Raw genomic sequence first — 12,286 nt, forward strand, 5'->3', positions numbered from 1 at the left:
GTGATCAGAGGAACGTACATTCTATCAAGTCTTTCTGCTCTCCTGATCTGGAATTTTTTATGCTTCTGTGTCGACCATTCTGGCTACCGAGGGAATTCACAGCGGTCATTATCACAGCTGTGTACATCCCCCCACAAGCCGATACAGACCGGGCACTCAAGGAACTGTATGGGAGTATAAGTGAGCAGGAAACCGCGCACCCTGAGGCCGCGTTCATTGTGACCGGGGACTTTAATAAAGCCAGTTTAAAATCAAACCAAAATACCACCAGCACATTAGTTTCAACACACGAGGGGACCGGGTTTTGGACCATTGCTACTCTCCCTTCTGGGATGGCTACAAATCCCTCCCCTGCCCACCATTTGGCAAATCGGACCACTCTTCCATTCTGCTTCTGCCCGCTTACAGGCAGAAACTGAAACAGGAAGCACCCACCCTCAGAACGATCCAGTGCTGGTCGGACCAATCAGACTCTATGCTACAAGACTGTTTTGATCACACGGACTGGGAGATGTTCCGGTCCGCCTCTGATGACGACATTGAGCTTTACGCTGATAGCGTAATGTGTTGCATCAGAACGTGCGTAGAGGACTTGGTTCTGACCAGAACAATACGGATCTATCCGAATCAGAAACCTTGGATTAATAGCGATGTTCGTGCGGCACTTAATGTGCGGACCTCCGCTTTTAATTCCGGGAACGCGGAGGAGCACAAACAAGCCAGTTATGCCCTCTGAAAACCTATCAGAACCACAAAACGCCAGTACAGGAGCAAGACTGAAGGACAGTTTAACACCACCAACTCTAGAAGCATGTGGCAGGGAATTAATATCATCACGGACTTTAAAGGGAATAAAAACTCCGCCATGAACACCGTTGCCTCTCTCCCGGATGAGCTAAATACTTTTTATGCTCGTTTCGAGGGAAATAACACCGCCCTCGCGGAGAGAGCTCTCGCGGTTGAAGCTACAGAAGTTAGTTCACTCTCCGTCTCTGTAGCGGATGTAACCCGATCCTTCAGACGGGTGAATATCCGCAAAGCCGCGGGCCCAGATGGCATTCCGGGCCGCGTCATCAGAGCGTGTGCGAACCAGCTGGCTGGTGTTTTTACGGACATTTTCAACCTTTCCCTCTCTTTGTCTGTAGTCCCCACATGCTTTAAAACATCCACCATTGTGCCTGTTCCAAAACAATCAAAAATAACTTGCTTAAATGACTGGCGTCCTGTTGCTCTGACCCCCATCATCAGCAAATGCTTTGAGAGACTAATCAGAGATTACATCTGCTCTGTATTGCCTCTCTCTCTTGACCCGCTGCAGTTTGCTTACCACAACAACCGCTCCACTGATGATGCCATTGCATCTACAATACACACTGCTCTCTCCCACCTGGAAAAAAGAACACTTATGTGAGAATGCTGTTTGTAGACTACAGCTCAGCATTCAACACCATAGTGCCCTCCAAGCTAGATGAGAAACTCCGGGCTCTGGGCTTAAACAACTTGCTGTGCAGCTGGATCCTGGACTTCCTGTCAAGCAGACGCCAGGTGGTTAGAATAGGCAGCAACATCTCCTCCTCACTGACCCTCAACACTGGAGCCCCACAGGGCTGTGTTCTCAGCCCACTCCTGTATTCCCTGTACACACATGACTGCGTGGCAACACATAGCTCCAATGCCATCATTACGTTTGCTGATGACATGACGGTAGTAGGTCTGATCACTGACAATGATGAAACAGCCTACAGAGAGGAGGTGCACACCCTGACACACTGGTGTTAGGAGCACAACCTCTCCCTCAATGTCAGTAAGACAAAAGAGCTTGTGGTGGACTTCAGAAGAAAAGACAGAGAACACAGTCCCATCACCATCAATGGAGCACCAGTGGAGAGAGTCAGCAGCTTCAAGTTCCTCAGTGTCCACATTACTGAGGAACTCACATGGTCCATCCACACTGAAGTCGTTGTGAAGAAGGCTCATCAGCGCCTCTTCTTCCTGAGATGGCTGAGGAAGTTTGGAATGAACTGCCACATCCTCACACGGTTCTACACCTGCACTGTAGAGAGCATCCTGACTGGCTGCATCTCCGCCTGGTACGGCAATAGCACCGCCCACAACCACAAAGCACTGCAAAGGGTGGTGCGAACTGCCAGACACATCATCGGAGGTGAGCTTCCCTCCCTCCAGGAAATATATACAAGGCGGTGTGTGAAAAAAGCTTGGAGGATCATCAGAGACTCCAGCCACCCGAGCCATGGGCTGTTCTCACTGCTACCATCAGGTAGGCGGTATCGCAGCATCAGGACCCGCACCAGCCGACTCCATGATAGCTTCTTCCCCCAAGCAATCAGACTTCTGAACTCTTGATCTCCCACGATCAAATACATCAGCACTGCACTTTATTACCCTTACTCTTATATCTCACACCGGACTGTCATAAATTATATTATTATTATATTATATTCTCTCTTAACAACTGACTATCAGCCGACAGCCTGAATGTCAATACAGTACAATACTGTACATTCTATATATACTGTATATACTTTTTTATATATTTTTATTTTTTATTTTTATTGAATAATGTGTATCTATATAGTGTGTATTGTATACTGTACAGTGTATGTTATTATTTGTATATTGTTGAGTGTAATTATGTGTACATCAGATGTTTAAATTGTGCTGTGTTAATTTGATGTTATTGTAAATTGGTACTGTCTCATCACTGTCACGACTGCTATGTTGATCGGAACTGCACCAAAGAATTTCACACACCATTGCACTTGTGTATATGGTTGTGTGACAATAAAGTGATTTGATTTGATTTTGATTTGAATGACAGCGGAAGCTGCAATCACGAGCCCCAAAAGCCTGTGAAATGTTCTCGCAGGGAGAACACGCCCACTCTGAACATTGCTAGACACTGGCAAAATGACAGAATGCAAACTGGAGACAGACGTGCCTGCATCGCTCACGAATCCAGCTCCACCCCTAGTCTATTGCCCTGGCAACAGGACACTCTTGTCTAGGTTACACACAGCCCTAGATCAAATGGCTGAGAATGACATCTTGATGTTGGGTAGCCAAAGTCTCAGAGTGGGCAAACACCAACCAATCGTCAAGATAATTCAAAACATGGATGCCTTGAAGCCTCAAGGGCATCAAAGCTGCATCCATGCATTTTGTGAAAGTGTGTGGTGCCAGTGCAAGTCCGAACGGAAGGATGTAAAATTGATAAGCTTGCCCCCGAAAGTGAATCTGAGAAAGCGCATGTGCTTCGGTGCTATCTGAGTATGGAAATAAACATCTATTGTCACAAATCAGTCCCCCGTCTGCACTTGTGACATTATTTGTTTCTGCATCAGCATTCTGAATTGACATTTCATTACTGCAAAATTCAAACATCTCAAAATCTCCTCTACTGCCCCTTTTTCTAAGAGAGAGTGTATTTCCTGAAACAAAAACGGGGCATCCCGAATAGAAACATCTGTCGGAACAACCCCACTGAACACCGGCGGAGCCTGCCTAAATTGAATTACATAACCATGTTTTATCGTTCAAAGTACCCAGATCGAAATTCCCTACAGCTGCTGCCAATCATTGGTGTACTGAAAAACGGGTTAGACAATAAACCGATCCAGCATATAATGGGGGAACAACGTGTAGTACCCGGATAGCGCGAAACACCCTCGCAAACAAAAGCATTGCCTTGACCAACTCATTCCCCAGGGTGAGACGTGGAGTGAAAACACGAGGGAAGTTCCAAACGGAGCCGATATTAGCTCAAAGTCATTCCTTAACACGATGTGCTTGGTTGGATTGCAAAATCTTGGTTGAGATAGCATTGTATGTCTCTTGTCTCGCCAGAACGCCTGCATCGTCCACAAATGGGCAAATGATAAACATAACAAGTTAAAATACCTTGTATCTCCTGATAGAATCCTGAAAGAATAACGCCATCACTCCGTTGGGGAATGTACTCTTATTCCAGTTCCCTTGTTCTGCGGCCGGGCTCACTGGCCCATGCATGATCCCCTCTGCCACAAGCAGTTCACTTTGAACAGGGAGGTGAGAGAGAGAAAGTAATGGCCGAGGCCACTCCTCCATTGCCTTATTCATGTGCATTCTCCCAGAACGGCACAGAAAAGACAATAGGGACAAAGGGGCCAAATTGTTCCTTACCTTACAACAACGAATTCTCTCATACAGCATTGCTCAAGATGTGCATGGTAACTCTTACACATTCTTTGTTCATCAGAAAATGGCCGCCGAGCTAGGCCTCAAAGCATGTCTGATGAGACTTGTGCTTTTGCTCAGGGGGAGGGTGACAAACACGAGGAAGAATCCTATGTCCATTCTCACTCCAAAATTTTCAGACACAAAGCCGAAATCCCAAATGGCTCCCGCACATGGAGCTCCAAATCTGGAGGCCGTGGAACTAGAACAAGTGTGGGTAACGCCTCATGGTGAGAAATTGCGAGCCTTGAAAAGTGCAGCTGTCCCCGTCAGACCCTTGTAATGTTTGGAAAAAAACACATAAAAATTTCTCTGAAATTTACACTGTATAAACAACATACTTACGTGCTCACCACTCAGAAGGGAGGAATAATAATCGTCGCTTCGGTGTGAGTCGCTGGAACAAACATGGGCTTAGACAAAATCGTGCACTGAAGAAAAGAAAATCTGACTCAATGGTGCCAAAGCAAGCGCTTTTATGGAGCTTGTGACATAGCTCCCTAGGAGCGTCGCTTAAGTGCCACCAGCCAATAAACTGCCATGATTGTACAAGGGCTTCAGACTACGTGACACTCAGGGTGTGTCCCAATGCGATTACGCAGCTCGAGTTCCTACCAAAGGGAACTTTTACATTTATAAGCATTATATAAGTGTTGTCTGAGACCTGCGAGTCAGTCTTTGGGTTCTTAGCTGCATCCATGGTCTCACACAGAAACTTATATGATTTAGTTGAAATAACATGGTGTGACACCTGCACCTGAAACCTTAAATATACATGGCTAAGTCAAATCTATAGTCTTTTCCACAGGCTTAATGCTGCACAGATGTGAGGTAAGGTCTCATAATAGCCCCACCTTTACAGCTGTCCATTTTGCCACATGAGGGTTTAAATATACAGCATTAAATAATGCTGCCAGTATCAATGAAAAGCATACAATTTTGCTGAGACGCTAATTGTAATTTGATTGCAGCACTGGGGTGACTGTATATTTAGTTAAAGAGGGAGGGGGAGCTCAGTATTTATGGATGGAAACACTGGAGAGATTCCAGCACAGAAATCTATAGCCATACAATTATACCACATATTGTATACTGTATTGTACTGAATCTGCTCTGTCATGATTCTATGCCAACACAAACATTCAAATACACCCATAGTATCTACACATATATGTGTATTCTTATGCTATACGTCCTACAGATCCTAGCTGGCATGAAATACTTTTGGGAAGTTGACATGTCCTTTGGTGTGACATGCCATACCCAATCTGAAACTATTACATTGCATTTTGTTAATTCTTTTATAACTAAGAATTATTATGCATGCAGTTTGATGACCTCATATTAATGACTACATTGAATATGTGTAGGCCTACTTAAAAAAAAAAAAAATATTTGTCACAAAGCAGGACCATTTAAAAATTGATAGTAAATGAAAACTGTGAAAATGGTGATGAGAAATGGTGACCTGTCCAGTACCTAAAATAGAGTCTTTATCTTATAGATACATTTTAACCTAAAATCCTAATATTGATAAAAAAAATTATTTTTTTAAAAGTTCATGGACATGTTATGTGTCAAAAACTACCCACAAACTGTATATATATGCTATACATTCATTTAGATATGTGCACTAGCACACACATATTTGTGTTTGCCAATGTACAAAAACATTTTGAACTGGACTTCTACAAAACAAAAACCAAAAAAACAGTTATAGAATAAATGAGGTTAAGGTTGAGCACAAATTTTAAGGAAAAAAAAAAGAAAGAAAGAAAGACTACACAAGGCCTTCTTTATCCTGTGTCACCATCCAACATGTGTGACTGTTTGTGTAGCTCTTATCTGAATCATTTTATCATTCAAAGCACTGGAGAAAACAACCTTTGTAACCCCATCAGAGGAATAATGGAATGCCACCAGTGGGCCAAACACAAACATCAACATCAACAACCATTTCACCATGGAGACGAAATTGTGCCCCAAATTGTAGCCTTAGCCCCAAATGAGAACCAGATGCTGCAAGCCCACAGTACATTATCTGCAGAGAAATGAAAATGACTTATTATTTCTATGTACACATAATGGGAAAATTGGTCACATGTGACTTTTATCTCAGAGCTGTGATATCACTGAGTGGAAATTAAGAAAGGAGGGGAGTAGGGATCATTTTGTCCTCATTACATGTAAACTATAGTGACTGCACTATGACCAATAGAAACACACTGCTGGTAATGAATAGTGTTGTAACCTCAGTGGGTTTCTGTCATTACTATTTGGCTCAATACCAGCAAAACTGCACTTGTGGCTGACTCTAATGGAGCTGAGCACTCCCTCAGAGAGAGAAAGAAGGATTATTTTTCATCCGCTGTTCTTTTTGTTTTGCTCTTTGAAGAGGCCACAACTGATACCTATATTTTAGCTGAGAGAGGCCCTTATGACCAAAGTTAAAACACACAAATCCTTTCCCATCTTTTTGTCAATTTTCAGCGATACATATCTTAAAGCCCCTATGATATCAGGAAATCAAAACTGGAATTTTGTGGCTTTTAGTCAATGTCTTTAGTTCATATTTTATACACATTTAAAATGTAGTCTTTCTCTTCCTGGGAAACAGACCAAAAGTATTGATGACTCACATTGCATATAGGGGCATATACACAGTTTTGTCCAATGAAATGCTCTCTTGAGGAATGTTCTCTCAAAATTTCCTTCTGCCAGCAATAAAAATGTTCTTTGTAAATATTACTCACAAGTCAGTGAACTTTCAGCAGTCACATGTCCATCTGGTATTTTCGGTCAGATGTTCAGAATCAGAACTAGAGATGTGTGATTCATAAATGAATCACTCTTTGGAGTCTGTTCTTTTCAATAAATTGGTCGAATGGATTACACAGGCAGGAGCGGGTTTATGAATTCTGAGGCCCCAAGCAACCGACCAACACGTGGCAATTTTTGCTTAACCAATTGCATAAAATCATAATTTTAAATTCATCCTATCAGCCATCATTGCCAAGTACATTCAAAACATTTAATGAAATAGAAATCTAGTTAAAAAAGAACGCATGTTTTCCAGTTTTTCCACAATACAGTGATAAAAAAGCTATATTTACCTACATTTATTTTACAAAACTCTTTTTTTCTTGTATTTTAATGAACAGGGTGTGAAAACCCTACTGCTTCACTCAACAACATTTCAGAATTCAGTTGTTATTAATTATTTTTATTACCCATCAATTATTTATTAATGTCCAGATTGTCATTATAATATGATACAGTATTATTACTGTTATTATTATTTTGAGGATATGTTGCATACAATAGTAATATACTGTAAATCTGTCTTATTTACTTTAATTTCACCTTCTATTCTAATGCTGCAGTGTATTGTTCACCATGTTGCAGAAGGCTGTATTTTTTGTAAGCATCGTAGGCAACATTCGTAACATTATTGTAAGAGTAAACAAGGCATGGTGACCCATCAGCACACTACAGCAGAAGGTAAAAAAAAATTGACGTTTATCAAGCGCTTTGCTTGGTGCAGAACAATCTGGAATAATGTTAAACAATGAAACAGTCACCTCTTTGCAACCTGAACTTGTTCAGAATGTTAAATATTTGTGACACCTGTGCTAAAAACAATCTAGACGCATCGCAATGAATGAAACAGAACGCAGGTGTCTCGACACGTGTTTTTAGACCTGAAGTTCTTTTTTAACTTGACACAGAGTCTAAAAATGTGCCGGTCCTGTGTGAGACACTGAAGAAACAGTGAGACGCGGTTCAGGAGTCAAGGATGTTCGTCCAGCACATTTACATAGGAAAACAATGGAAAAACAGAGCAGACGCATGCAATAACATGTTCAGTGCAGGCCCGGTTCCAGAAAAAAATCACTGAGGGTGCTTCTGAAAATAGTGGGGGTGCTCTGTATAAAGTGGAGATGTATCATAATTACAAATTTTTTAATAGATTAAATCATGTTTAAATGCTACTTAACGTAAAGAAAACCCATTTACTTGTTTTATTCTGAAAACATTATCAACCTGTTTTCACGCTCATGGGTCATGATATGAGTCTCGTCAATGGTTTGTTTGGCATCCCATTCAGCACACAACTGAATAAAACAGGCTGCATGACACTGATAAATGATTACTGCCAGAGTAACATTCACATACATGTGTGAGGGAATTCAGCATTTCAGAAATAAGACAAAGAACAAACATATTACTCTCTCACTTGGTTTTGCTCGCGTGTCCCCTCCATGCAGTATTGAGCACTACGTTTTGTTTTGTTTTTTGCGAAGAGAAAGCGCATGCACTTGCATGCATGGTTGACAGATTGCATAAATTAAGTATGACATAAGGCGAAATATTTCCTATTTGTGCAAGTATAAATCTCTGATTGGGGTGTTGCATATATTAACTGGCAACCCTGAGCATATTAAAAGCTTGTGGATGTGAAATAGGTCCCAAAGCCAGATAAATTAAAGATCTAATAAAACACGTTCATGATAAATTGACCCGCGGGCAGTAGTTTGCCCTGGTCTGCAATTGAGGGTGCTCAATTGTAGAACCGGGCCTGGTTCCATGTGATTGGCCCCTCAGTCATTCGCACGTATCTGTGAGTGAGAGCACGTGGGTGAAACAAGTTCGGAATGCCTGCATATTTTTAATAAATTACAAACCCGAACCCAAGGTCCTACTTGAAAAACTGACCCGAGCCCAGCGGACCTCTAATCTGAATCGCTCTGAGAGTTCTGACAACAGCGTATTCGCATGAGCACCCAGAACAACATATTACTCCTCCAGTGGTTATTGCAGAGCTTTCCTAATGGGGCGGGGGGCCCCTGACGTACCCCCGAATAGTTTGTTTGTGAAACTATTGATTAATCTAATTTTTTTTCTTTGCCATTCCAAACATCAAACAATCAAAGCCAAATGAAAAAAAACATTCATATATACTGTACTAAATATGATATTCTAATATTATATTATTCAGATATACTAAAGTTGATATTATCTTCACACTTGCAAATGTTTGTTACATTTTTTAAGGCAGCTGCTATTTGCACCCTGGTGTAAATAATGGTATTTGATATTTACACCCCAGTGCAAATAGTGTCAGATACTATTTGCACCCATATTTAAATACTAACATACAGTATATGGGCATTACAGCAGTGTGTTTATTGTGTGTATTTAGAATAACAACATCATTAACCCCTACCTAAAACCTAAAAAAACCCTAACCTTACCTTGGTTTTTTTCTACAATAACCATAGTTTCACCATGGTATTTTGTTGTACATTTACAGTAAACACAAAATTAAGCATGATTACTACATTACCACCATATTACTGTACTAACACCATGGTTAATTGCATTAAAACTATGGTTTCTGCCAAAAAACATGGTTACTACAAAATTACTACAGTAATACAGTGATGCAATCTACACACGGGAGCTGTTCTGAAAAGGGCATAATTAAGTGTAATGCTATTGTTAGAGGAACCTATTTGGATGTAACACATAAGGCACTATGTGAGTTCCGGAGTAAAGAAGTAGTTGAGCACTGCATGACTGTCTGTCTCGTTATTATAAAATAGCTAACACAACATGGTGTCAGAAGCAACGGTGTAGTCATGACAAATTAAACCTGAAAGATCAATAATAAAAGGGGACGATGGCAAAGTACGGGGAAAATGGAGAGAGAAGAGCCAGCCCCACCACTGTTAGCCTCGCAGCTAGCTCCGCCAGGCAAGTTCGATTGGCACAAATGCCAGTGAATGGCCAAGATGGATGAAACATTTAGAGCATTACAGAATTGCATCAGGATTGGATAAACAATCACAAGAATACCAGGTGAATACTTTTATGTATGCTGCTGGAGATGATGCTGAAGATATTATGTATGTGCTACCTCTAACCGATGTGCAAAATAAATTGTATGCTGCAGTAATGGAAGCTTTTAATAAGCACTGTGTTAGCAAGTGGAATATCATATTTGAAAGAGCCCGATTCAATAAGCGAAATCAAGAACCAGGGGAGAGTGTAGAGTCGTTCATTACGGCTGTTCATTCACTTGCCGAACAATGGATCATGTATGCCAATAGTGGTCGGCATACGTGATGCTAAACTGTCAGAAAGCTTACAGTTAGACACTGACTTGACGTTAGAGAAAGCAATAACGAAAGTAAGACAGAGTGCAGCAGTGAAAAAGCAACAGCCAATCCTGCGCGGAGCAGAGCAGTCAACAGGACACGTCGAGACAATAAACAAAACAGACAAAAGATCACAGAAGCCATCTAAAAATAAAACAGAGAACCATTTAACTGGATGTGGAAGATGCGGGAACTTAAAAAAACACCACTGGAAAGACTGCCCAGCTCGTGAGGCTGACTGCAGGAGATGTCATCTTAAGGGACATTTTGCAAAAAAATGTAGGTCAGCTAGGGGTGTTAGTAACATCACAGAGGGGCAGATAGAGAGCAATGATGAGGGAGATTTTGCTTTCCTTGGAGAAGTGTATCCACAGGGAACTGATGGGTGGAATTAACTCATTGGGCTCAAAGGGGAAAAGACTGTTTTCAAATTGGACACAGGGGCTGCTGTTACAGCAATTCCAAGCAGCAGCTTCTCCACAAAGAAACATGGGGTTCTGCAGCCATCAAGCAAAGTGCTGTTTGGACCAGGAAATCACAGACTGGACATTAAAGGATGATTTAAAGGTCAGTTAAGCATTAAGAACAAAACTACAGAACAGGACATATATGTAGTTGTTGGACTGTCTAAACCCCTATTAGGTCTCCCCGCAATTGAAGCCCTCACATTAATACAGTGTCTCCACACAGTACAAATACAACAGGAGGAGGATATAGCCAAGTACCCTTCAGTTTTTACTGGCCTGGGGAAATTAAAGGAGCTGTACAAAATTTAGTTAGAGCCAGGCACTGTCCCTTATGCCCTGTCATCCCCACGCCGGGTGCCCCTGCCAATGAGGGACAAGGTGCAGGCAGAGCTGAAACGCATGGAGGAAATGGGGGTGATTTCAAAGGTGACTCAACCCACCCCATGGTGTGCTGACATGGTCGTTGTACCCAAGGCCCAAGGGAAGATACGGCTGTGCATTGATTTGACTCACCTAAATAAGTGGGTGCGGAGAGAAAGACATATCCTCCCAGCGGTAGACCAGACACTCGCGATGCTTGCAGGAGCTAAAGTATTCACACAGCTGGACGCTGCGTCTGGCTTCTGGCAAATTCCATTGTATTAGGAAAGCTCACTCCTCACAACATTTATCACCCCATTCGGGAGATATGCATTTAACCATCTACCATTCGGTATTTCGTCGGCCCCAAAACATTTTCAATGTCGCATGTCACAGATGTTGGAAGACTGTGACGGAGTTGTGTGTCACGGTGACGACATATTAGTTTACGGAGAGGATATGCAGCAACACAATGAGAGATTGCATCGGGTCCTTAAGAGACTGGAAAATGAAGGCTTGATGCTGAACGAAAAATGTGTGTTTGCATCAGATAACATAATGTTTATGGGACACCGCATCACAGCAGATGGGGTCACACCAGATCCTGACAAAGTCAGAGCAATCATAGAGATGCTCGATCCAACCGGAGTGGAAGGAGTGAGGAGAGTAATGGAAATGGCCAATTATCTAGGCAAATTTTACACCTGCCCACTCAAAAATCTACCCAGTGAGAAAAATTAATGGCACTGGGGAACACCACAAAAAGAGGCATTCCAGAAATTGAAAACAGAACTGAGCTCACCACACATACTGGCCTCATACTCACCATCAGCTGAGATGTGTGTTTCAGCCGACGCCTCTTCTTTTGGCTTGGGGGGAGTCCTGAGTCAAAAGCAGTCAGATGGAACATGGAAACCAGTTGTATTCATCTCTAGGGGACTTACTGAGGCTGAAAAACATTATGCTCAAATTGAGAAGGAAGCCCTAGCAGTCACATGGGCATGTGAACGTCTGTCGTCCTACCTCCTCGTTCTGAAGTTTAAACTGGAGATGGATCACAAGCCG

Source organism: Myxocyprinus asiaticus, chromosome 12 (assembly GCF_019703515.2).
Source record: "Myxocyprinus asiaticus isolate MX2 ecotype Aquarium Trade chromosome 12, UBuf_Myxa_2, whole genome shotgun sequence".
NCBI classification, from domain to species: Eukaryota; Metazoa; Chordata; class Actinopteri; order Cypriniformes; family Catostomidae; genus Myxocyprinus; species Myxocyprinus asiaticus.